This window comes from Phascolarctos cinereus, unplaced genomic scaffold (assembly GCF_003287225.1).
Source record: "Phascolarctos cinereus isolate Bilbo 61053 unplaced genomic scaffold, phaCin_HiC Scaffold_726;HRSCAF=1367, whole genome shotgun sequence".
In the NCBI taxonomy this organism is placed as follows: domain Eukaryota; kingdom Metazoa; phylum Chordata; class Mammalia; order Diprotodontia; family Phascolarctidae; genus Phascolarctos; species Phascolarctos cinereus.
In genome coordinates, this window is record NW_027556098.1 from 61,785,810 (window position 1) to 61,812,143 (window position 26,334).

General features: G+C 46.2%; 1 protein-coding gene and 1 long non-coding RNA gene across 2 annotated transcripts in view; one reads left to right on the plus strand and one right to left on the minus strand.

Annotated features, from left to right (window-relative positions):
* BCOR (BCL6 corepressor) overlaps window positions 1-26,334 on the plus strand; it is a 152,736-nt gene that overhangs the window by 23,290 nt on the left and 103,112 nt on the right. The gene's annotated exons all lie outside the window — the stretch shown is intronic.
* Window positions 23,538-26,334, minus strand: part of LOC144454470 (uncharacterized) — a 30,239-nt gene continuing 27,442 nt past the window's right edge. Inside the window, exon 3 of the long non-coding RNA XR_013482877.1 lies at window positions 23,538-24,441. This is a non-coding gene — a long non-coding RNA (uncharacterized LOC144454470). The remainder of the gene's footprint in view (window positions 24,442-26,334) is intronic.

Below are 26,334 nucleotides of genomic sequence, written 5' to 3' on the forward strand. Positions count from 1 at the left end.
AAACCTTTTTTTAATCAATGTGCTTGATATATATATATATATATATATATATATATATATATATATATATATATAGAAAACATTCCCATAAAGATTGTATAACTCTTTGAGTACTATTTTTAAAAATCTATTTTAATTCCCTGTGCTATATAGTATTCTATTAAATGTTTTTTTCTATTGATGAATGCAGACTTATACTGCTGATAACTATTTTGTTCATCTTGAAACAAGGGGTATCTGCTCTTCCTGAAACAGACTAGTGACTGACTTCACCAGGACTATGTTCCCCAAGGACTTGCTTATTCTGTACTTGAACTAGTAGTCAAAGATTAGGCTTGTGCAAGAAAAAGCCTATAAATGGTTATGTTTTAAGTTGTATCTTTTCTATTTAGAGAAAGATTCATAAATACATTTGAATCATTTTCTGTGTTTGAAAGCAGCACTGATAAGCTCGTTCCATAGATGGATGAGATATACTTGTAGCCAACCAAGATCTTAGATGAGTTATAAAAGGATGCCATTATCACACCACCTGAAAAGTTTGGGTTCTGGGGGGAGTAGGATGAGGTGGGGGTTTTTTTCAGTTTTTTATTGGTCATCGAAAAAATAATAATGAAAATCACCTTTTAACATATTGATTTAGTGTTTGCAAAGTGCTTATAATATGTTATTTCAGTTATGCTGTACAACTCTTAGAAATAGTTATTATTACTACAGCTGTTATTTTCCCTACTTTGTATATAAGGAAACTGAAGCACAGATTTGTCCATGTTACATTGCTAGTGTCCACTACAGAATTCGAACCCACACTTTCCTGACTCCACATCCAAGTATAGGAATTTGGGAAGGAAACGGACTTTTGGTTGGTTTTTTTTTTTAAGTATTACTACTGGCATTTAGAGATAATTTACTACAGTTGTAACTAGGCACATTTTAATTATAGGCAATTACCTCTTTCCAATGACCATCAACACCTCCCAACAAACAGTGAGGTCTACTACCCAAATCTACAAAGGGCTGTGAATCCCTAGAAATCCTGGTGCATGCTCCTGCAAGGTCTTTTGTACCATCAGAAACCCAAGTACCCAACTACTTATACTACGAATTGACTAACTGCTTTTCTGCGGTTCCACCACTGGGGGCAACATAGTTACTTCTTTCGGTGTAGCTTTCTGTGAAACGGAACAAAAGCAATCCCCAGGGCCAAGATGGCTGTTGAAAAGACATTTTAATAGAACTTGATAAGCTTCTGCTTGAAGTCCCCAATACAGCCACCTTGTCAACCACAACATAACCTACCTTTCTCTTAGTCTTGCTCATAGAGCTACTCAGGCAGCAGAAGCAGGGTGGGGATAGGGATAGGGAAGCTGATTTGGTTAGTTAGTATAGACCTACCACTGTCAACTTAAACTCATATAAAGTTATCTGTCCTTTCAATATTTGGAGGCCTTCTCTATTTCTGGATGGGAGGCTACCCCCACTATATATAGATAAGTATCCTAGACAGCTTAGGATGATTATTTGCTGTAAAGAGATGGCTGTTCTTTATGTGACAACTTAGAAGCACTAGAGATCACAGGTCCCTGAGAATCCCAGCACCTCGGTAGGGAGCTGACGCACAACTTACATGGTGAATCTGGTTTGCCTCACTCCTCTAATACCATGATCTTTACAATTGGCATTGCCCAGTGGAGACATCTATGATTTTTACTCTAGGGAATCACATAATCTTAGAGTCTGAAGGAATGTAGAAGACATCTGGTTCAACTTCCTACCTCATTCAGGACTCACTTCTATGACATTCCTGACAAGTAACGGTTATCCATCCTCTGTTTGAACACTTGGAGCAGACATCTGTATGCTCCATGTGTAAGCTTTCTCCTAGGACCCAATTAACTAGCTATGGCATTGATGAATACTGTTCATCCTGAGTGGTCTTCTGCTGTGTTTTTACAGTCATGCTCCCCATAACAGGTATAGATGTCAGAATTAGCCCTCAGGGAGAATGGTACCCACTGTAGGTAAGACTCACAATGACTAGAAAAAGAAGTATTAAAAATGCTTCCATTATCCACCATTATGTTTTCTGAGCTACTCTGTACTCCCCCCCCAAAAGAGTATTCTCTAGATAACTAAGTTTTGATTCTTACTAAAGAACACTAAACAAAATCTGAATATAAACCTAAAAATTATTTGGGACAAAAAAGAAGAAATTAATCACTCTGAATAAAAGATCTATTTGTTTATCCCTTATTCCTATGAATTCCTGTGGTAACTCCCACTCAGTGCTTGGAGCAGACCATTCTGTAGCTCCTTTTAATTATCTCTCTCTTGCCCCATTTTAGACAGCCTGACAGTGCTTTGTTCAAGTACAGCAATAAACCCAAGTCTGTTCCTAATCCTTTTTGGTCCTGATCTTCTGAGGGAGCTGTGTATTTGGAGCCTGTCTTGATCTTCTGGCCCGTGGAGGTTATTAGTCTGAATAGGGCTGCTGCTGCTAAGCATTTGGGAGGGGAGGGGGAGTGTTTCCTTCCCCTTGCACGCTGGTTAGCAATATCTTAATAAAAAACTTCCATAACTGTTAACCAAAACTTGCTCTAGCTTCAACCTAACCCATTATTTCCAAAACAAGCATAAGTATCCACCGCTTTCCCACTATGTAAAGTTGCCCAGATGGCCATAAGATTTCCAAGAAGTGACTCCTTTAGAATCGGTAACTCTCAGGCCCTTTGTTTTCCAAAAATTATAAAACAGGATGAACAAGAGTTGTGGGAATTCTTCTGAAGCCCATTACACACACACACACACACACACACACACACACACACACACCCCCTCCGTCTCAGAAGATGCACTGTGACTGGAACCTTATTGACAGGCGTCAGGGCGGGTTACGTGACAGCTCTCCCGAGACACTCGCGGGCCCAGAATCAACCCAGCCCCACCTGGAGTGCAACAGAACCAGTTAAGCAGCCCTGGAGACCAGAGCTGCCCCTGGGCGCGGCCTCAGGAGGAGGATCTGGGTTCCGGAGCTTTGAAGTGGCTGAGGATTTCCCTAGCCAGCTGCTGGCCTGGGAGCCTTAGGTTCCTATAAGGTAGATCTAAACCTCCCACTGGCCCCCTCAGGGGTTCAGTGAAAACCCTCTCGGAAGAAGAGGGCAGCAACGATCGCACAACCTAGGGCCTGCAAGCCCGAGGAGTCAGCGTTGTTTCTACTGCAGTCCAAGCTCCGTGAGAAGGAAATAACGCAGCTTTCTCGCTTAGCTACAAGGGGGCGGGGAGCTAGAAGCGGCGTTTGGCAGGGAATTCATCAAAGCGTAGGACAGGGACCAGGAGTGGGAGGGAAGGGGGAATGTAGGGAGGAGGACGAAACGTTCGTATCTGGGGCTGAGGCAGGAAGGTTTTTAGAGCGCGAGTGAGCAGCTGAGAGCATGCTGTGTGCATCCCCCCCCCCTTTCTTCCTCCTCCCCCTCCTGCTGCCGCTGCTGAGATAGAGCCACGATAAGGGGCAAGCAGCTGCGGCGGCTTTCGGGCGCCGGGCTTAGCCCCAGGTGCGTTGAGGTCCAGCAGCAGGCCTCCCACTCCCATGATCCCTCCCTCCCTTCTGTTTTCCTGGCTGCACCCTTACTCGGCCTTGTTCCTCTCAGCCCTCCGCCCACCCAAGCTCCTCTAGCTCCGACACCTCTCAAGCACCCGGTACACAACTGAGCCTGGAAAGAGCTGCGTCCCTTTCTTCCTCAGACTTCGGGGAGATGGCAGGGATCCAGATCTAGGAAATGAGGTGGAGGTTGCCTACACTCTAACACCACCGTGTTGCATCTCGGATTGTACAGAGTGAGAACCACCTAGAAACAGCTTTTTTACCGGTCTTCACCCAGGCTACCCTCACCTGTCCTCGGCTGCTGGCAGTTCAGACCCCCCCCCCTTCACAAAGCCTCCGTAAGGCAGGGACAGGGAAGGGGGAACATCGTGGTTCTCAGATCTTTAATTATACTCCCAGCCTCTAACCTTCTTCTCCACGCCCCCGCCCCCCTCCCACAACCCTGTAGTCGCCGCTGTCTCGCAGCCCTTTAATCAATTTCACTGTATTAAATATTAATTTTCCGCCAGCCAGGCTTTCTCCAAGGAGAGGGAGACGGGCAGGCGAGCAATGCAGAGAGCATGAAGTAGGTGCTTTCGTCTCCTTTCCGGATATAAGGAAAGACTGGATTCACGATCGGGAGGAAAACAGAGTGGAGCACGCCGGGCTACCATGCTAGAAACCCGGCTGCGGGCGAGCACTCAGGGAGATACTGGCCTCTCGCTCCTCTATTGGACAACTTTGAAAGTACTTAGCGACTCAGCTCCTAGGCGGTTTGGGAGAAGAGAAGAAGCGATGTTGCAATTGGAATTCCGGTGTACAGTGCGTGTGAGCGACTGCAGCCACTGTCTTTTCTCTTTCCCCAACTCTTTTCTTGCTTCAATCCCCCTCACCCCACCCCAGGCATAGACACATCCCTGCGCGTACCCGTTGCTTTGCAGGAATGATGGATCGTGCCTGGCGGGGGTGATTTGGTGTTGATCGCACATTATCACTGGCAGGTTGGACTGGTTGCTGATGGACGACTTCTAGCGGCTGCAGCTCCTTCAGACAGTGCGCGAAGGAATCGCGCTCGCTAGCTCGCTTTCTCCACCCAGGGTCTCTTAGCTCCCTTTCCTGTCTCCCTGAACGTAGAAACCCTGTTACCCAAACTCGCCTGCCTTTACCCCCTTCCACAGAAGTTAGGCTTAGGGGACAGAGCAGCACTATCATCTCCATCCCACACATATTCACTTCCCTCATAGGTCATTCACGCTCCTTTCTGCACCAGCCTCTGTGGCCGCTACCACAACTAGTACTTGCTGTTTGGGCTTCGGGCCAAGGAGAGGAAGGAAGTAAAGCTTCTGACACTTATCTTTCTATCTGTCCCCTTCTCCCGCCCCCGCCCTTCCATATTTTCCACCCAGACCAGGAGATCCTCGGATTTATTTTAGCACCTCTGTTTTCCCACAGAATTGCTGAGAAATAAACGAGTCTGGGGAAAGGGAGGGAGGAGAGTAACCGTGATTCAATAATTTAGAATTCCCCTCTATTCCTGTCCCTCTCCCAAACCCACATCTCCCTTGCTCTCCCGTTTGTTCTGAGTCGCCTCGGCGGCGCTGCCGTTCCTTTCTTTCTCGCCCCCCCCCTTTTCTAAAGTGCCTGCAGATACAAAAGCGGTTTCGTAATGCCTTCCGTCTGCGAGAGCTGGAGGACCTTGGCTAACCTTTCGAAAACTGATTGCAACTGCCTGTTAACAGCCTGTACTGACCGCATAGGGTACAGACTAGAGGGTAATAATTTAAGTGACAGACTGCGAGGTGGCCCGGGATCAGCGGAGAGGCCTGGTTAAATCCTGCCAGTCTGCTCCCCTCCCCCTACTTCGCCTCTGCTGCCCCACCCCCACACTCCGGAGCCTAGACTGGGCTGCTTCACTTAGACCCTTGCGGAAGAGACGTGTGTCTGTCAGTAGGTCCGAGTCTCTGTAATTAAGGGCTGGGGGAGGGGGGTAGGTTACCCCCTTCCTCGCTGTTTGTGTTTGTTGGCACTACGCGACCCTTTGAGCCTTAGGAACAGCCAGAATTTATCTTCCTCGGCAAAACAGAAATAAACAAGCTACTTCTACTGACATTGGCTAATGGGAAACTACCCCCGAGTCTGGGTTATTGTGATGTACGGAAAAGGGGAAAGATTCGGACCCTGCTTTAAGTCTGGGTCCTCCTTCCCTTCTGCCTTCACTCTCCACCTAACATACACACACAGGACAACCTGCTTAGCCCGGGGTTCCTAAGGCTCAGAGAGAAATACCAGAGAAACCGTGTTGTGGGTATTGAGGGCTTTGGATTTTTTTCTGGTTGTTTTTGGAAATCAGAAGTGGGGTCTGTGGAAAGCTGGGATATGGCGGACGGGGGGGGGAGAGACGTGACAGGGAACCTCGGGTACAGCTTCGTTCCTCTCTCCCTCTCTCTCTGGAGAGCTCACCAGCTGCTCTCCAACAGGCAGCGCCTTGAAATCTATTTAAAGAGAGAGAAAGGGGAGGAGAACAAAGGGGGGGGAGAAGGAGAAGGGGGCGGCGAGCCTGAACCTCCGGGAGGGGGAGAGAGAGAAGGGTGGATCCATCGGTTCGCAGCGCACATCAAGCTCTCACATCTGTATATGTTCCGATCGATGGGGAGAATGGATAATATTTGTCAGCTGCAGCCCTTTCTCTTTCCCTTCCTCAGGAAGGGGGTGGGGGTGGGTGTAAGGAAGAAGAGAACTGGGCAGGCAAAAGAGGCCGCTTCAAGGGCAGCACATTTCCTAATAGAGCCACATGAAATCTATAGAAATGAAAGCCCGGGGATTTTTTTTCTTATTATCATTATTAATTATTTTTTATTATTCCACAGTAGCCAGAGAGCTCTTAGCAGCTGCCCCCTCTTCCCCTCCCAGTCGCTCATCTCCCATTCCCTGACTCTTCTCTCTCTCTCCCCAGTCTCCCTTTGTTGATATTCAAGCTGCTACAACCTCCTAGCCTCTGAGCTGTCGAAAAGAGGGCCTTTTGCTCTTTCACCCTAGGCCGCTGCCTCAGCTCAGTAAGCTGGAGCTTATCCCTTAGCCGCTGTGTTACTTCGGCCACCTCCACAGCCACCACGTCCCAGAAGGAAAGCCACCGGAGAAAGGATTCTTAACGAAAATGGGGACGGGGTGGGGGAGTTTAACGTTTGCCCACCCGGAAGAATAAAAATCTGTCTACAGCGCTGCGGCTCCCACCGACGCCCCTCTCCCCAAATCAGCTACCGGACCCACCCTTCCAACACTCTGAGCAGTATCCCCTCCCCACCCCCACCCCCACACAACTGCCCCTGCCTGGCAGTTGCACTTTGACTGGATCGTTCCCACACATGGTCCGCATTTCGCACAGCGGCAGCGTGTTTCCTCTCGGCTTCCCCTCCTCTGTGCTTTTCTGAGCAAGAAGGGAGATTTAGAGGAAGTTAGAAACCCAGAGAGTTAAGCGGGGCGGGGGGGCGGAGGATCTTGTTCTCAGTCTGAGCTACCCTTGAGTCGGAGGGGAGAGCCCCTTCATGGAAAACACTTTCATCTCTCCTGCTCTTCCCCGCATGGATATAGCCTGGAACCTAGGCCCTGGTCAGGGTCAAAGTTCTCAGAAAGGCAGAGCCCTGAAAAAGTGGGTTTTGACAATCTAGCAGGGGGACCAGGAAGTAGAGGAATGAGAGGAAGTGAGTCGAAGCAAGCTGCTGGTCTTGTCCCCAGACAGTTAAATAGTTCATTTGCACTCCCAGAGGCCAGTATTGCGAACATTTCAGCCACCAATGGAAAAATAAGTAAATATATATTAATATTTGTCGGAGGATTCACTTACAGCAGGATTATCTTTCTGAACCACCTCAACTCTGGGAGCTTCTTCCCCTTTTGCTCCTCTGGGAGGCAAAGCACCCTCCCCTCAACCTCTAACACTAAGTGGTTGCAAGGGATCAAGCCTGGAAAAACTAAGGCGGGATTCAGGTGTCCTATGGAGAAGAGGCAACCGCTTCTGCCTTTCATTTTAGCAGTGATGTGGCCTGGGGGAGGAGAAGCGTCGGGGGTGTGGGGGCCTGGAGTGCAGCGGCAACAGAGTATGATGCTGGCTATTGAGGGATGAGGGATGAGGAATGCTGGAGCTGGCGAAGGTGTCCTTGGCTTCATAGTTTTTAGGCCTGGTTTAGCAAAGCTGCTTCTATCACGGGGATGGCAAAATGCCACTTCTCGGTGAATGCTCGTGGTTTCCCGGCCTCCCAGCGATTCCGGCCGGGCCTGCGGCGTCCCAGGCTGCTCCTCAGCTCTGGGCAGGGCAGGAAGCTGGCGCGCATACGCTGCTGGGTAGCAGCCACTTGGCCAGGGCTGGTTCCTCAGCAGAACATCACCTTTGCGCCGAATTCGAGATAGCTGGAGACTAGTTTCTCTCCCCCACCCCTCTCCGTCCTTTGCTCAGACTTGGCCTCTCCCTTTTTTCGATGTCACGGCCGAGGTCTCACAGTCTCCCTTCCTCGTCATTCTCCTCTGGTGTCTCCTCCGTGTCTGGCGCGTTATTTCTTCTCCGACTCAATCTTCTTTGTCTCTCTCTCTCTCTCCCTCTCTCTTTTCAGTGTCTCCCTGTCTCTTCTCTTCTTCACTCTTTCTCCTTCTAGATCTCTCTCTTGTCTCTGCTTCTTCCCTGGAGCCCCGTAGCGCAGTCAGCCGTCCTTCCAGAGATTCAAAAAAGAAGTTTTGTGTTTCCCCCCGGGGGCAGCAGCCTAATGCTTCCCTTGTTTTCCGGAACAAAGCTGACATTCAACTAGGAGGGGGTGGGGTGGGGGGGCGGTAGCTTGCCCTCCCCTTCTCACAGCACCCCGCGCCTCCCCTTCAGAACACCAACTCCAGGGGCCAAGTCAGCAGTGGGGGTAGAATAGTTCGGGGGGGGGGCGGGGAAGGGAGGAGAGCTGTTTCCAGAGTAGAGGCCCTGCCACAATAGTCTCGTTGCAGATCCCTTCTCCCGTCGCGGCCCGGGAGCCTGAGAGAGGGCGGGATATGTTGGTGTCTGGGTGAGGTTCCCAGCCAGCACAGGGAGAATGAAGGGGGTGGGGAGTGGAACTGGGGGCGCACGAGGCTGTTTACTGATTGACTTTCCTGCTGGAAACTCACCAACCGCAGCTTGAGAGCACTGGGTAAAGTTACCACGCTGCAGTCCCTGCCAGCTTGGATAAGAAGCAAAGCGGTTAGATCCTACCATTTCTCGGCTCCGGACCTAGGCAAGGGAGGCTGCCCACAGGCACTGGGAGACACTGGGTGGGGCGGGGGTGGGGGTGGAGGTGGAGGAGAAAGCCTCTCTGAAGAAGATCGCATCTGACACTCTACTCCAGCTCCTTCTCCCCACTCTCTTCACCTCCTCCCCTAGAGGCCAGAGGGCTCCCGTTCGTCCCCCCCCTACTCTCCCCACAGCGAGAAACGACAAGGGTCAGGCAGCCGAGAGTGGAGTGGGTCAAAGGGCGCTGCCCCCCGGGGTGAAGGCTGCTAAAGCTAGCGTCGTGGACTCTCCTAGCGAGCTAAGGTCTAAACGAGGTCTTTAGAATCGCAGGCATGTCGCCTCAAGAATGCACACCACTCTTACCCTCTACTGAAACGAGCTTTTACGAAAAATGGACTTGATACCACAACCCTAACCTTTACATCCTCTTCATTTGGACTACTCCGGATGTCCAGAACGGTTTTCCCCCTCCCCCTACTCTCTATAGCTTCTTCAGCTGGAAAGGAGAATGGAGTTATTATTAAACCCAAGCTACTGCGGGCTGCTCTGTAACCTTTTCTCCTATACGCTTTTGCTCCTGGCCACCAGCAGCCATGCCTCATTCTCGTCCTTTACTCTCTGTCTCTGTGTGTGTCTCTCTCTCCCCCCACCCCCTTTTCCTGTGGTCTTTCCAACCCTTTCCTCCACCCGGCCGCCGGCCCGCCCCAGGCTCCCCGCAGGCGGGCCTGAAATATGATCCTGCATCGGAAAGACTGTATGTAAACACCAGGCGTGCTCTGGTCCCCAGCCGGAGTAGCCCGGACCCCGGGGCTCACTGCCCTCAGCAGCTTGGAGGTCCAGGGGCCCTCCCCGCTGCCTGCTCCCACTCCTCCCCAGCAGCCTTTCACCAGGCTCCCTCACTCAGCCGCTTCCCCCCACCCCCACCCCCACCCCCCGCAGGATTGGCGGTGGCCTGCCGAGTCGCTCTCTTGTTTCCCAGTTGGCGCGGCTAATTGGATCCGCCGCCGCTGCCTCTTGTTGAATTTTCTAGCTTGAGACCGTTCAATCGTGTCTGCCCGAGCCCTCCCCCCATCCCCCACCCCAGCTGTTATCTCTGCCCGGCAACTTGTTGGCTTCAAGGAACCGTCCCTTCTCTGACCTCTGCTACAGGCTCCCCCTTCATCGCTGGTCTCCCTTTCTCACCCAGGCTGTTCCTGAGCTTTACTTGGGAGATGGGGTAATATTCTGTCCCTGAGACCCTTATGCTAAAATTTCAACAGGAATAAACGAAGAGGAGGAACAATTCCTAGCTCAAGTGCACTTCCCATCCACCCCCACCCCCAAACCCCTCCACCTAGCAGGCCAGTGCCTAGTAGGAAAAAACGCAGGCCTAGGAATCGTCACCCTGTCTTTGTTGGAACAGGGCGTCTGGAAAAGCCTCTGGGAAGGCGCTATCTACATAGTTCCAATAAGGGTGGGGAGCCTCTGTTCCGGGAGCCTCTCTCTATTCTTTATACATTGGTATTATTTGTTGTCATAAAACTATATAAACGTTTGTCCTTTCTCTTCTTAGATTGTACCAACCGCCTTGAGCGAAAATGCAGTGAGTTTAGCTTTCTTCTCGCAGCAATTGCACTGGCTGGGATGTAGGATATATACCAGGCAACCCCGCTAGTTGCTCTTCCCATGTGTCTCTTTTTCAATGTGGGAAGGGTAGGCAATGCAGCCTAGGAGGCCGCTTGGCAGCCGATTTCAAAACCCTCACCACCACCACCCCCCGCCCCCCGCGCCTGCGCATTGTGGCTCTCAAGGAACTTGGGTGCCGGAATCCTGTGGCTTTTCTGAGCCGATCTTCTCTGATCTTCAGTACAGAGTCTAGATGTCGCCTCTTCCCAGTTCCCTTCCGTCGTCTCACACCTTGTGCATGGCGCAATGCCTTGCCGCATTAAGACAGTGGAAAATGATTGCCATGCTTGCTGATGCGGCCATAAAGCTGGAAGATCAAGAAAAAACCAGGGAAGATCCCCCCAGAGTTCTGGCCCTGGCAGTTGCATCCAGAGGCCTTGTCGTGGGGATTGCCTTGATTAAAGAGGGAGGTGATGACAGTGTAGTCCTTTGGTGATGACACACATCCAACGTATTCCAATATAAGCCCTGAAATTTCCCTTTCTTTGAGGAGGGCTTTTGTGCAGTTGGTCTTGCTTGTTCAATCAATATCACTACTCTACATTGTAATGTTTCCACACGTTCTCTCAGGCCTCAAGCCTGAAAGAGCGTCCACGTATCCCATAACCCATAGAGACCATAGATCTATGACTGAAGCAACATGACAACTTGACTGATTTTCTGGTTGATGGGCTTTTTTTGATGCGTCTCTGACAACTGTTAGGTAACAAAGAATTGTGACTACTAGCGCATTAACTGTCATTTTCTAACACTTCTTCCCTTCATTTCTAACTTTTAAGCAAATCAAGGCTATGAGGATTTTCCAGAAGAGTCTTATTGAATGAACCTATTTATAACCAAAGTAAGATTTCCGGGTCAATCTATGTTAATTTTTACAACTATTATAACAAAATGTGAGACTGTAAAAATTAATGGTATAACTTGGAAGTCTAACTCATAGGTTTATATATAGTGAGTGTGTGGTTGCTCTAGTACTATATGATTTGTCTACCTGTGTGATGCCCCTTGTCTGAAATATAGTCTCTTCTCACTTACACCTTATAAAATCCCTAATTTCCTTCAAAGCACAGCTCAGGTACTACTTCCAACAGAAAGCCTTTTCTGACATCCCCAGATATTAGCATGCTCTCCTTGAAATTATTTTATATATACTTTACATCTAGTTTCTTCTGTATGTGCTATATTCCAAAAAGGTTGGGAGAAGAATGTAAGGTCTTTGAGGGCAAAGATTATTTCAGTTTCCTCTTTGTGTCCCCATTATTTACTACAGAACCTTCAATATAGTAAGTACTTAATAAGTATTTGTTGAGTTGGAATTTTTGATCAGTCATATATTACTTGTTGCAGAATCAGGTAATTTCAAATGTCCCTCTTTTCCAGCTTCTTTTCTTCTATGCTCACTGAAAAGAAAATTTATCCTCCAAAAGGTGTTTTTAGTTCCCCAAATTGCAGGACAATATCACTTGTTTCTTTTTCCACACTGGATAAAGTATATTTCTCTGTTTTGTTAAAGAAGTCAGTAATATGTGTTCCTTTCTGATCTGGAAAAGTATCACTGAAAAGCTCTTTATGCATCGCAGTAATTCATTCTTCCCCTGCCTGATAATAGTTCTCTCCTTTTCAATTTAGATTCTTCTTCTCTGTACATATTCGCTTAGTACAGTGCCTGGCACATAGTAGGCTTTTAATAAATATTACTTTGATTGGCTGAAGATAATTAGAAGCTTAGTCCCTATCTTAATCCATCCCCTACATTCAAGTGAGCCTGAGGGTTAAGCACTTCTTTTTCTAAGGCAGTGTTATTGCCTAAAATATTCTGAATCCAGTTCTGGGGATAATTATTCTGATTTCTTTTCTTTCTGCGAAGGATATTTTAAGCTTTTAAGATTTCCTGGACCTCTGTAAGCTTATGCCAAGAGCCTACAATGCCTGTGGTGATCTAACAAGTCCATGAAAAAGTGTCATCTAGAGAAGGTTCATTGAGAAGCAGGGGAGAAGTCAGTGCTTGAGTATTAGAAAGAGAGTTGAATATTAGGGAAAGGGGCTTAGGGAGTAAAGAACCAAAGCTAAACAAAAGTAGAGTCTGTAATAATGCTTCTCAAGGACTGTTATTTTTTGGTCTCTTTTCAATACCTTTGGGAAAATGCATTTTTAGCAGACTGGGAAATCAGATTTATGAACTAATATTTATTCCTAAGATACATTTATCCTAGTTTCTGTTGTATCTGGATTCTTTGCTCAGCTTGGCTCAAGTTAGCATTACTTTATTTTCCTGGCGAGTTGATTACTTTCCTGTGCCATACCCTGGCTGAGCTATTTCCCAAGTGATGTTCAACTATTGATTTTTAATATCTATATTTAATATTGACTATTAAATAGTTTTATACAATAGAAGATGTGCTGAGCATCACAAGTCATGCCTGAGACTTTAACAGCGATTTTATTGCTCAGGAACCTTAGGTAAATACAAGGCACAGGAGGTATGGGGGAGGAGGGGATGATTTGGACAAAGGTGACTGGTGAGGAGAGGGAATGGTCCTGGGAAAATCAAAGGTATTGCTGAAAGAAAACAAAAAAGACACAAGACTTGTGAAAGCACTCAGCTAGGCACTAACAACTGTTCCTCTGGTGATGCTCTTCAGGCTGTTGGGGCCTGTTAACAAGATGCCTGAGGAAAACGATGAGGTCTCTTATGTTGCAAGCTGCGCCTTGGGAGGATAGAGAGAAGGAAAGGGGAATGAGGATATGTTTGCCCTTGCTAGTGTTTCCTAACTGGATTATTCATTCTATTCCTGCAACTTCTTTCTCTCATCACATATCCCAAGCCTATCTCTCTCCATCCCTTTTTCTCAAGTGTATGTGGGGGAACAGGGCAAGTGGTCACTTGTATTAAGTTGCTGTTTCTTGCTTCTCAACCTCCTCAATACCACCATGATTTTAGACCCCACTCCTACTCTAGTCTCTGAGTTTTTCTTTTCCCTCTTCAGCCTCTCTCCTATCCATTCATATCCCTTTACATTCTATGTCTAAGCCTCTGTCAGATTTCCTCATGTTCAGGTGAGGGGCAGGAAGGGTGTATGTAGGGATTGTAAGTAGGGGCAGAAGCAGGCCAAAAAAGACTGTAGAAGGGGAGAAGTGCTTTAGCCCTGTGACTTGCCTATGGGATCTGGGTCCCAGAGGGTTTCACTGTGTGTCCAAAGGAGGAAGCCCAGCAGAGCCAAGCAGTCAAGAGATACAAATCACTGTTGTAAGAAATTAGGGAAGCCAGAAGCTTTCTAGGAGCTGGGGGTGGGGGTTGGAGGAGAGGGTTAATGAGAATACAGTTTAGATCTTCAAGGCAAGGAGGGGTTTCACCCTGGATTTAACTGCTTAGCACTCTGGAAAAGTTCACTTATTCTTGAATTCAAGAGGGTCAGGAAGTCAGTATAATTCCAGCAAATGAAAACCTTGCAGTCAGAAAACTTAGAGGGTTGATCTTCAGTTAGATAGTGCTTAGGCTTTCATGCATTTTGCCGGTCAAATAAATACTTCATTGAGGTTCTCAGTGGAGAAATTAGCTTTATTTGTGCTGTAAATGAATACTAGGAAAAGTGCTGAGGCATCTTTATTTCGTAGTTATCCCTGATCCCTTTAGGCTAGCTTCACTAGCTGGGCTCTTTCCCTTTTCTTCTGCAACCCATCTCAGTTTTTAAAAGAGTGGAGAAAAGTAAAGAAGCCCAGTTCAATGAATGAAAGTGAGTGATCCCCCTTCTTTGGCTGCTAGTTGAACAGAGCCTGAGTTATTGGGGTCTAAAAAGGACAGGCAATTGGGATCAGAAGGTGAACAGATAAGGTTAGTTTAAAAAAAACCCTTCAGATCTCTTTTTATTCTAATGTTCAGTCTGTATTTGTGTCTGCCTAAGTGTTTATGCCTATTTCTGACTGTTGCTTATGTTTTCTTTCTGATGCTCTCTTGGTCTCATTCACTCTTTCTATTTCTCAGTCTCCCTGTTAACCTGCTTCATTTCTCTCTCCATTCTTTGTTTCTATGCTGGTCTACAGTGTCTTTCTCGGAGAGAGGCTACCTCTGCTTCTCTCTTAGACAGCCTGTTTTTAGGTCTGCTTCTTTTGCCCTCTTTTTTCACCTGCCTATCTCTGCCCAATATTTGCTTTCTGCTTCTTTCTGCATACTCGAGTCTCTGCCTTGTCTCAGTATCTCCATCTGTGTATGCTCCATCCATCTTTCCTGATTATGCAGTCTGTCTCTGTGTCTACCTATCTCTGTCTCTGTCCTTCTGAATAATATTCTCAAAGAGTCTAGTTTAACTTAACCAAAGAAAAAGGAAATTGGAGGACCCTCCCTCCTTTCCTCTCTGACCGCCCTTCTTTCACACCCAGTCAGCCCGGAGGTAGGCACTACTTAACCATCCTAGCTCAGGGCCTCTAAACGCCGGGGCATTTAGTAGTTCTATTTTTCACCGTTAAAGAGAAACTTCTGAGGATCGGAGAAGGGAAGTGCGCTTTCAGTTACGGGGTATCTTGATTCCTCTGGCTTTGGGAACTGTATGTAGCTCTGGGTGGCAGAGAGCTAGAAGGTGCGTGGGAGGAGGCAGTGGGGGAGACCTTAGTGAGAGGGTTTGTGTGCATCTTCCGCAGGGTCTCCCAGGCGGATTAGCAGCAACAAAGGCAGTGGGGGTGGGTTGGTGACTCGGGAGCGGGTTGGTGACTCGGGAGCGGGTTGGTGACTCGGGAGCGTTTGCTGGCTCTCGGCCTGGAGTCTGCGAATTCCCATTGGCCAGTATGCTGGCTAAATACACACCTCACACCCTGGGCGCTGCCCCTCCCAGCCGCCCCGTACAGGGCCCGCCTCTCCAGTGGAAACACGGTCCAACTCCTTGAAAGTAAACTTGCCAACTGGGAGGTGGGGGGGGGTACCTAGGGGAGGGAGAGAAGGAAGGGAGAGAGAGGGAAGGGCCTCTGAGGGGAGAGTCTTGGGTCAAGTTTCAACCCTTAATGACACTTGGTGGCAGGGTGCCAAGGCCCCAGGATTGGGAAAACAGGGGAGGTGAGAGGTGGAGTTGAGGGAAGCGGTATATGTGTACTTATGAGAGGGGTCCAAACACTCAGGTCGAGAGTAGCTCTTGCTGTCCCCCAAAGAAGTTTGGTTTTAGGGGTTGGAGGTTGGTGCAAAAGGCGGGGGAGGGTGAGTGGAGGAGAGGAGGGGGCAAATCAGAAAGCCATCTGAGCGGAGCACAGGCATCTTCCGCAATCCATTCATCCACTGAAGCGCGTGAAAAGCTGCTGATCGCTGCCATTGTTACTCACAGGCGAAGTGGGAAACGAAGCCTCCACTCTGGCGAGAGATAAATAGTCTCTGACAGCGCCTTCTCGCCAAGAGATCTCATCAGATTTCACCAGGCGGGCGGTCGCAGGTCTGTGTTGCTCTTTCATGCAAAAATCTTTAAATCGGCCTCCTTTTTCTCCTGCCTCTTCTCCTCTTCTCCATCCTCGGTCCCTATCCTATTCCCCCCCCCACCTCCCCATTTCCATTTCTGCCCCTACTCGGGTCTGGGCGTGCTGCAAACTGGCTTCACCTTCTTTTGCTCCCTTGCCGCGCTATCTCGCTCACTGTGCAGGATGCCGCGTGGCGATTTTGCCCTAGCAGGGGGTGGGGGACAGAAGAAAGGTGCAGGTTTCGGGACGAGGGGAAAAACTCTGTGTGTGTGTGTGTGTGTGTGTGTGTGTGTGTACACATGTGTGAGGGAAGGGGCAGGGGGAAGGTTGGTTAATGGGTTCAGTAGGTGAGTCTGCAGCGGTTTCTGCCCCCCGAACATTTAAAATACAATGCCCCCCCTTAACCTACGCCTCCCCGTCCTCCTGCAACTCCCTGCTCCCTCCTCAAGTCCCCGCCGGTCTCTTGCACATCGCTCCCAGCAGCAAGATGGATCTGGCTACTGTGGAGAGAGCGGGGCTGTAAATATTTAAAAAGTCTCGCGCGGCGGCGGTAATGGCTTTCGCAGTCTGGCTGTGTGTGCGGGAGAGGAATGGAGGGTTGGGGGGGTGGGGGGACGCCCCCCCACCATCTCGCCGCCTGCGTCCGGTCGGCGGGGACGGGCGCCGGCGCATCCCCACCCCTGGGCCGCGATCTGCCCCCTCGCCTGCTCCCACCGGCTGCCCTGAGGCAGAGGCTGTGCAGAGTAGACACGGAATGCAAATCAATAGGAAACTTGAGGAGCTGGGGTCGAGTCTGGGACAAGGTCGAGTCAGGGCGGTACTCAGGACCCCGAACTGGCCGCGGCAGCCTCGGGGCTGAGGAGCGGGCTGGACGTGGTCTCAGCACCCTGGCTCTGTCCCTTGCTCCCTCCCCAGGCAGGAACTTGGCCGTGGCCGGACTGCTCCCAGAGTCGTAAAAGACCACTGAGCACGGGGCGAAAGGGAGAAAAGGAGAAAACGGGGGCCCGGCTTCCCTTCATTCTCCCATGAGGGTCTTCTCAGGGGTGGCTTGGTTTGGAAAACACGAAGACAGTCGTTCAGTGACCTCATTTCTGCAGGTTGGGTGACTCGCCTGTCTGCAGCAGGGAACCATTCTGGCCATTAAGGCCTGGCCTGGCTTCCCTCGACAAAGGCCATCCCGCAGCGCTCGGCCTAATGTAATGGGACGGATTTCTTCCGTTGGCCTTAACTGAGGAATGTAGGGCTGTGGAATGTTGGCTTCCAGAGGAATTTTTGCGGGGGGAACCCTAAAACCCTACTCATGGAACACCGGAGTTGAGAGGGAGAGTAGATGAAAGCAATTGAGGCCCCAAGGTTGGGCCACTGGTGTGCTGGGGGGGGGGGGTTCTGGGTGGGGGCGGGGCGGGGTGGGGTGTGAAGGCCGATGAAGAAGTGGAAAAAACTGATTTTCGCCCCAGGAAGGGGATGTTAACTTTAGTCTGGGCTATCTGGAGTGTGCCTGGGGAATTTTATAGGTTTCTGCCAAAGCAGCTGTATCCCCCTGCCAAAGGAGGGAGGTGCAGACTGGGTGGTGTCTGTGGTGGAAGAAGGGGTGGGGCTGGAGGTGGCTAGGGTGGGGCTCAGCTGGGCCTGGGCTCTCTGAGTTTAAGCCTGAGGGCTTTGGTGGTTAATGAGTTTGAAGCCCTGACCCTACCAGGCCTGGCTGGTTGCTCAGGATTTCCTTTAAAAGGACCCGAAGCACATGGTGGCACGGGGACAGGAGAAAGTGTGTGTGTCTTGGCAACCTGTCAGGAGGCTCTGGGTTTGCTCTTCTTGTTAGAATCCCAGGGGAGTTCCAAACTCGTCCTCCCCTCTACATTTATTCTCCTTTCAGGGGATTGTGTTTTTGCCCTTTTCCGCTTGTTTGTCTCATGTAAGCCTTGTAAACTGCTCCTGATTTATTACCTAGACTAAATGCTTAATTTGTGAATATGAAACAGATTAAAAAGGGGAGGGGGGAGGGAGGAGGGAGGGAAGAAGAAGTCGGCACATTTTAGCAATCAGACCCAAGCAAGCCAGGCAGCTGTTTCAAATTTGTAGACATTTTCAGGCTCATGTGGAAAGCCAGCCAAAAGTGGTCAAGAGGTCCTTTCCCCTTCCTTCAACCTGAAAACTTGGGTATGATCAAAAAGAGACAATTAGTAAGGTACAAAGAAAAGTCTCTGGCAAGCTAGGGGTTAATAAAAGCAAAATCCATTCACCCAAGGACTGTATGGGATGGGGGTGGGTGGGAGAGAGGTAAATAGACAAAGGTGAGAGCCATGATAGCAGGGGGGAAAAAGGAAAGGAGACTGAAACGTCCTATGAGACAACTTGGAAGAACAAAGTAGACTGCCCATTAAAGGATGATTCTGTAAATAAACTTCACCAGGGACAAATCAAACAAAAACCAATGGAAACTCCAACTGAAAATAGCCAAAAAATAATAAAAATAGCTTTGATGTGGCCTCAACATATGCTTGTTTCTGTATTTTTTTTACCCTGAACTGAAACAACAGAATACTCTCCTAGTGCAGCCTCTCCCTTTGAAAAGACCCCATGTGTATAGACAATATTTTTTTGCTTTTGTCATTTTTCGGCAACTTCACACATCAAAGCAGAGCAGTAGTGCTCTTTTTAGCTCCTTTAACCACCCAGTGAGGCAGACAATTTCTATAAACTGGCCTTCTTTTCTGGGTTTTGATTGATCATCACAATAGGAGATTATTGGAAGTCTAATGTCTTATTTTACTTTCTCAGAGGGGTTAGGAGGGATACTCTGGGGAGGGGGGGGGCAGGGATAGAGGCCTTGAGTGTTATTGGAAGTCAGGCCGGAACTTGAAGGCCCCAGCGTTAAGGAAACGGGGTCCTTGGCTTGAATTTCTCAAAGCTCTGGAGCAATTTTGAATCCCCTCGCCCCCACTGTAAACTTAGTCTCCCTTGCGTTTTGATGTTAACAGGTACAAACTTGTGAGTTGGAGATAGGAAGGGAAAGCGTTTTCTAAAAACAAGGAAACAAAGGAGATGCAGGAGGTCTGCACTTTGGCCTTTGTTTTCCCATACAACTCTTAAGGTTTCTCCCTGATATCATCTTTCATTTTATTAAACTTTATTATTGGTCCTCTGCCTTGTCCTCAACCAGACAAAAGGTTCAGGGAATGGGAAGAACATGTTAATTATATGTTTCTTGTAAACTGACTTTTCATCTTCCTCTTGGTGTTTAGTTTTAGCACTCAATTGTTGCAAATATGCTGCTATAAAATTCTACCTGTACTGCTTTTGCTTAATTGTTTTTTGAGGCAATGTATTTTTGTCTGGTTTGTTTGTGTATTTGTTGAGAAGTGTCTATTGTGTCAAAACAGAACACATATGCTATAGTGGAAAGTGATGTTGGACTTAGAGTCACAGCATCTGGGTTCAAGTGTTAGCTCTGACACTTTACTGACTGTGACCTTAAGCAAGTCACATGATTCAGTTCTGTGACCCTAAGCAGGTCACATGACCCCTTTGGGCCTTAGGGTTTTTTTATCCATAAAATGGGGGGGGCACAGCAAGACTAGAGGATCTCCAAGTTCCTGTCCAGATCTAAATCTATGACCTATGAATAAACATTTTACATATATTAAAGCAAATGAATTTAAAACCTCTTTCCCATTCCAAACTCATGAGCATTAACTGCTAAGAAACATAAGGGGAGAAAGCTGAAAAGAGGACAGAGAGAAAAAGAGGAAGGAGGGAAAGAAAAGAGACATACAAATACATATACATATATAATATATGGTATGTATGCATATATACCATATATTATCTAAATATTTATGTGTGTGCATGCCCCACACTTCCCTTCCAAAATCCCTGTGTTAAACTGGTCCATACAGTTATCCTGGGATGCACACTACTGCTCAGCAGACTTCCTAGATCTTCCATCAGTTAGTGCCCGAGGCGATCATTAGCTGTGAATGGACAACATTCTCTACCTGCCAGGCAACCCATCAGTTACCAAGCTAGGGAGGGAGGGAGGACAGCAGTACTACCTCACTGGGGGCAGGCCATTTTCTAAGCCGGGGAGGGATTCTTTAGTACTGTATGGATTCGTTAGTGCCCAATTAAACACCATCTAGGGCAATAAACAGTCAGTGCTGAAGCTGATGTGGGGGAGGGGCAAGGGAGAAATGGGGTAGGGGGGGTGGACCCACAAGAAAAAAGTTATTCATTAGAGTGTGAGAATCTTAGAATAAGAGCAAAGGGAATGAACTCTTCTGATCTCACCTTCTTTTTACCCCAGCACATGGTAACACACGTGGAGGTAGGAGGAAAAAGAGAAAATATAACCCACCCCTACCTTCCAATCTCTCACCTGTACATCTCTGGATACAGGGCCCATGGCCACTGGAAGGATTAGTTCTGAACAGACAGTGCTGGCTAAGAGAAAAATGACTTAAGTGCCCTTGTTGTACCGGAACTTATTGCTCTTATCCCTCTGACATGCTCCATGCAAGAACAGTATAAATAGCTCTAGTGAGAGAGGGGGACTGAATTGGTGCAAAGCATAAGGATCAGGCGTGTACTATAGAGCCAGATCCAATTAGAAAAACTATGAGTTCTCCATTTTTTTCCTGCCAATTAGCAGGAAAAGGGAAGATTGCATATTTCATCCACAAATGTCTTTTAAGCGCCTACTGTGTTCAGAATGTTGTGCTGGCTGTTGGAAGGGCTACAAAATTTAGTGAGACACCCTGCCCTCATGAAACTTAATATCTAAGTAAGATACCAATAGCATTAATATAAAATAAGACAGGTTATGTCAGAAAGGTGAGAATGAACTGGTGCATGAGATTAGGAATGGTTTAAGAAATCTTTCAACAGAGGGAGGTTTTGAAGTAGTTTGATCTGGTTTGAAATGTAGTGTAAGCCATAATAGGGACATAAAAATGGATGAAACAGGGCAGCTAGGTGGTGAAGTAGATAGAGCTGCAGCCTTGGAGTCAGGAGGACCTGAGTTCAAGTCCAGCCTCAGACACATATAACACTTACTAGCTGTGTGACTCTGGGCAAGTTACTTAACTCTAACTGCCTCAAAAAAAAAAAAAGAATGAAACAAAAGTTACAATGTTTAGAGTTAAGTCATTTTATTCATTCTTTATTTTTGTTCAGTCATGTCCAACTCTATGACCCCATTTGGGGTTTCCTCGGCAGAGGTACTGGACTGGTTTGACATTTTCTTCTCCAGCTCATTTTACAGATGAGGAAACTGAGGCAAACAGGGTGAAGTGACTTGCCCCAGGGTTCCACAGCTAGTAAGTATCTAAAGCCAGATGTGAACTCAGGAAGATGAGTCTTCCTCACTTAAGGCCTAGCAGTCTATAGCTTCCACGCCTAGCTGCTCTGAGGAATCTGAAGCCAACTGAGGTTAAGTCACTTAGAATAATAGGATTTAGGAAAGTCTCTCTGTCCCACCCTCACCACCCCAATTTTATGTTAGCTTAGAGTTTCTGAAATGCCAAGTAGCTGAAGTAGGCTTCTTTACCTTGCCAGCAGGGTACCATGACCACCATAAGGTATATCTAACACACTGTACTGAGCCTGGCATATAGTAGGCACTTAATTGACTACTATGTTTGTTTCTACTTGGCTAAATTGTCGTAAGGATATTTTCCCATAATTTGAAGTCAGTAGGCCAAGTTTCCAGAAGTAGCAGGCCACTGCTGTTACTCTCCTGCTCCCTCCCTTTTTTCCCCCCAAAGGTTCAAATTACTTCAGAGTCCAAATGTTCTCCATAAAAATATGAGAGGTGAAAGAGCACTGAAGTTCTCTTTCATTTTAAAGCATAAGTGCCTATTTTTCAGCCTTTCAGAGTAAAGTGAGATAGTATTTATTTAAAATATTTAATAAGCATGTATTATTTATGTACAACATCATTCTAGGCCATTTTGGAGATAAAGTTTATGATGGGATCCCTGTCCTCAAGGACCTTACAGTCTAGCTACAAAGCATATATATGTACCTGGAGAGTTCTCATCAGACTCAGGATAAGGCAGGGAGAAAGACCAGGAGAAGATTCTATTCTTTTGGTACTTGGTAGAAGATTCCCAGGGAGCTTCTGCCTGCTTTCCTGTTACTAGTGGTGACTCAGTCCCCACTCCCCTTCTGTAGTGGCTGAAAAACCCATCTGGAACTTGGGTTCCTATCTCTGTCCCATCCAGTAACCAAATCTAGGTCTATACCAAGGCTCAGAAGAAAACAGGAAGAATATTTAATATTTATTCAAGATCCTCAGAAGTTGGTCCAGTCCCATTTATTTTATTTTTGTTACATTTTGAATTCCAAGTTATCTCCTTCTTTCTCTTTCCCACCTCCTTATTGGAGAAGGCCAACATTTGATAGATATATATATGTATGTGTATGTATATATATATATATATGTGTGTGTGTGTGTGTGTGTGTATGTATGTGGAATCATATAACACATAATTCAAAACATCAGTCCTTTTTCTGCAGTTGGATAGCATCTTCCTTCCTAAGTCCTTCTTTGTTGATTTGAATGTTCATATTACTCAGAATAGCTTAGTTATTGTTACTCTTTGAATGATATTGCTGTTACTGTATATAATGTTCTCTTGGTTCTGCTTGTTTCACTCTGCATTATTTCATGCAAATCTTTCCATGTTTTTTTAAAATTAACTTGGTCATCATTTCTTATACCATAGCAGTATTCTACCAATCCCCCTGAAAGAGGTGAATTAATTTAATATCTTGTTGTGTCGTTGGCTAAGGGATGTATCAGTTACTCTCTTTGTGTATGTGTGTGTGTACACACACATATATGTATATAGTATCTCAAAAAAGTCTCTGTGCAGTTTTAAGCTTTAATAGTTTCATACATTCAGATGGGTATGTGATCTCATCAATACATCCTCATCCAATATTAATCCATGATCCAATATTCTGGAAGCCTTCCTCAATTTCTCCTGACATTTGAGGATACTAATGGAGCACTCTGGATGTTTACCTGTCATCCCTCAACATCAAGACACTATCAACACATCTTTACTTCCTATCGTATAATTCACTGATTCCATCTATATCTGTTGCTCAGATTATTAATAACAGGTGGACAGCCAATAGAACTTGCCTTTCTCTCTGAATCTCATTTTCTTCATCACACATACATATACATGTATGTACACATATAATTATATATACACAAATATATTACATATATGGGACAGACTATAGAGATAAATAACCTTTTGGGCCCAAATTGGATAGATGGCCTTCAAAAAATTGGAAAGCTCCTTTAATGACTCCTAGCTTCCCATGAAAACAAAGGCCCATCTTTTTAATACCAATATTCTACCTATATTGCCATATATCTTCAAGACGGAATACAATGGTTTCTGAAGAATTAAAAATGAATATCACTCTGGGGCAATGGAGAGCAACCTTGCACTTAGAAATAAATCAGTTTAAGTTGTTTATTCTTGTATGGACTTTACTTCCTTGACTTCAGGTAAGCCCACAGGCCCCAAGTTCATTTTTTTGGCTTCTTCATTAGCAACAGAGGAAAGGCGCAATCAAATCATGAGTGTGACATCTTAATTTTACTTTTTTTTGTTTTAAAGATTAAACTTTATTTGTTTAAATTAATAACCATTTATTTTCTCTCCCTCGGTGACAACACAACAAAATCCTTGTAACGAATATGCATAATTAAGCATAATGTAACAAAAATACATGATCAACATGCAAAACAATTTCCCATACTGACTGTATCCAAAAATGTTTTTCCTTCTGCATATCTTGGTCCTTCACCTCTCTATGAGAAGATGGGTAGCATGCTTCATCATCAGTCCTCTTGAATCATGGCTGATCATTCTGTTGATCACAGTTTTCAAGTCTTTCAAAATTTGTTTGTGTTTTACAATGTTGTTTATGAAGAATATTCCAAAAGTCTTCATGAGGTTTTAAGCTTGGGACACCCTATATAGTAGAGATTTTTCTCCTAGTTCTTCTCACTTCACTCTGCATCAGAAGATACAAATCTTCTGAGGTTTCTCTTAAATCACTCCAAGTTATTTCTTCTTTTGATTGGTACCTGTTGGTGGCCAACAATCGCTGGCTCAGGTCTGAGTCTCAGCTAGCAGTACATCCACAGTGTGAACATCCACTCAGTATCTGTGCTTAGGGCACACTCTTCTAGCAATGCTTTATTTCAGAGGGATTTAAAGAGAACCTCATTTTTTTCTACTCCACCCTGACTGATTGCTGCCCTGTTGATAACTGGAGTATTTGGAGAGCAGAATGGCAGATACTTTAGATGACAGAAGCTGGGACCTGACCTTGTGAGACCATTTTTTCTAGTTCACTGATCTCTGTCCTTCAAGTTTTACAAAGCCCATACTTCAGGCTTGAACCCATTGTCAGAGCAAGTAGAGCACTGTTCACAGGAGTTATCACTGTCCTTTGGAGCACCTGGCAGATGTAAAACATTGGATGAAATGCCCTGTAAAGAAAAAAAACTGCTTAAGTCCCTCTTCCTATTTTCAGTAATCAGGAAGGACTGGGCAGTGGGGAAGTGTAGGAGGAAATATAGGGAGAGGATGAAAACGATAGTATTGGCTAAACAAATTCAGTCTGTCATAAAATAACCATGCTATGAGGCTTGGGCTTTTATTATGTTTGATTTTGCCACTAGGGTGTTTACTTCCTATAATTTCATGAATATGTGATGATAATGCATCACTGAGCTACAAATTCAAACACTCTGGATCCAGGGAGTCACCCTCAGGAACTCAGGAGTTCCTCAGGATTAAACTGTCAACAAATAATCCTTCTACAGTTGTAGATCCCGATGCAGGTGTGCAGAAATTAAGTTGTAATTCTAGCTAATGGTGTTTTTTACTTTTTTTTCAAATAAATTTTATTGATGCCTTTTTGGATATAACCCCCAAAGCCTTAACCTTAAACCTCCCTCCAAACAAAGAAAAACAGTTAATAAAGACCAAGTGATATAACATCCTCGTCTGAGAGGGCAATGTAGAAAGTGGGCTTGATTTTAGAGTCTAGGTTTAGTACCAGTGGTGCTAATTGTTACTTGTGTAACCTTGAACAAGTAATAGGACCTCTGTAGGCCTCAGTTTCCTCATGTGTAAATGGAAGAGATCACACTGGATGACCTGTAATATCCCTTTCAGCTCTCAATCTTGAATTTTCTGTGATCCAGTGCCAGTGTATGCAGTATTCCTCACCATTGGTCCCCCACCTCTCTACCAAGAGAGCTGTTTCATCATCTTTCAGAAGTTTTCTCTAGGATTCAAATTGGTCATTATAATTACTTGTAATTACAATTTCCTTGTAGCCTTCCTAATATCAGAACACCATAGATTTAAAGCTGGGAAAGACATACATACACGTCATTGACTGTATTCTCTTTTTTCTGCTCATTTTATTTTGCAACCTTCCCCTAGGATCATAGAAAGAGATGGAAAGGATGTTAGAGGATGAGTAGTACAACATCTTTACAGATGAGGAAATGGGCCCAAAGAAATTAAGTGACTTGCCAAGAGTCACACAGATAGTAGGTAGGAAAGGTGACACTCGAACCCGAGTTATCTGACTTCAGATCCAGCCTTTGTTCTATAGCACCACATTGCTTCTCCATAGGAATGACTGTTAGTAACCTCAGCAAACTATTAAAGAATGAACATTGCCTTAATCACATAGGACTCAGTAAGTGATACATTTTCACTATCCTCAAGGAGACCTATTCTGAGGGCCTTGATGACTCAAAATATCATGTGTGTGCCTTAGGGGAAAGCAAACATCTTTCACTGGCAACTTAAAATAAATTATTAAATGTTTGCTGGGTACCAGGCACAGTGTTAAGTGTTTTACTAATATCTCATTCGATTTTGGCCATGGCCCTAGGAAGTAGGTGCAGTCATTATCCTCATTTTACATTTAAGGAACTGAGGCAAACAGATCCAGGGTCACACAGCTAATAAGAAGCAGGTAGGTGGTGCAATGGATTGAGTGCTGAGCCTAGAGTCAGGAAGACCTGAATTCAAATCAGGCCTCAGACATTTCCTAGCCATGTGACCCTGGGCAAGTCACTAAACCTTGTTTGCCTCAGTTTCCCCATCTGTAAAACGAGATGTAGAAGGAAATGGCAAACCACTCCAATGTCCTTGCCAAGAAATCTCCAAATGGGGTCATGAAGAGACAGATACAACTGAACAATGAAAATACAACTAATAAATGTTGGAGGCAGGATTTGAACTGAGGTCTTCCTGACTCCAGGCCCAGCACTCTATTCACTTCACCATTTCTTCTCCTCTTCCCCTCAACTATGCAACTCTTTATATCTTTTCATGAACACAGAAACTGAGGTCACCAA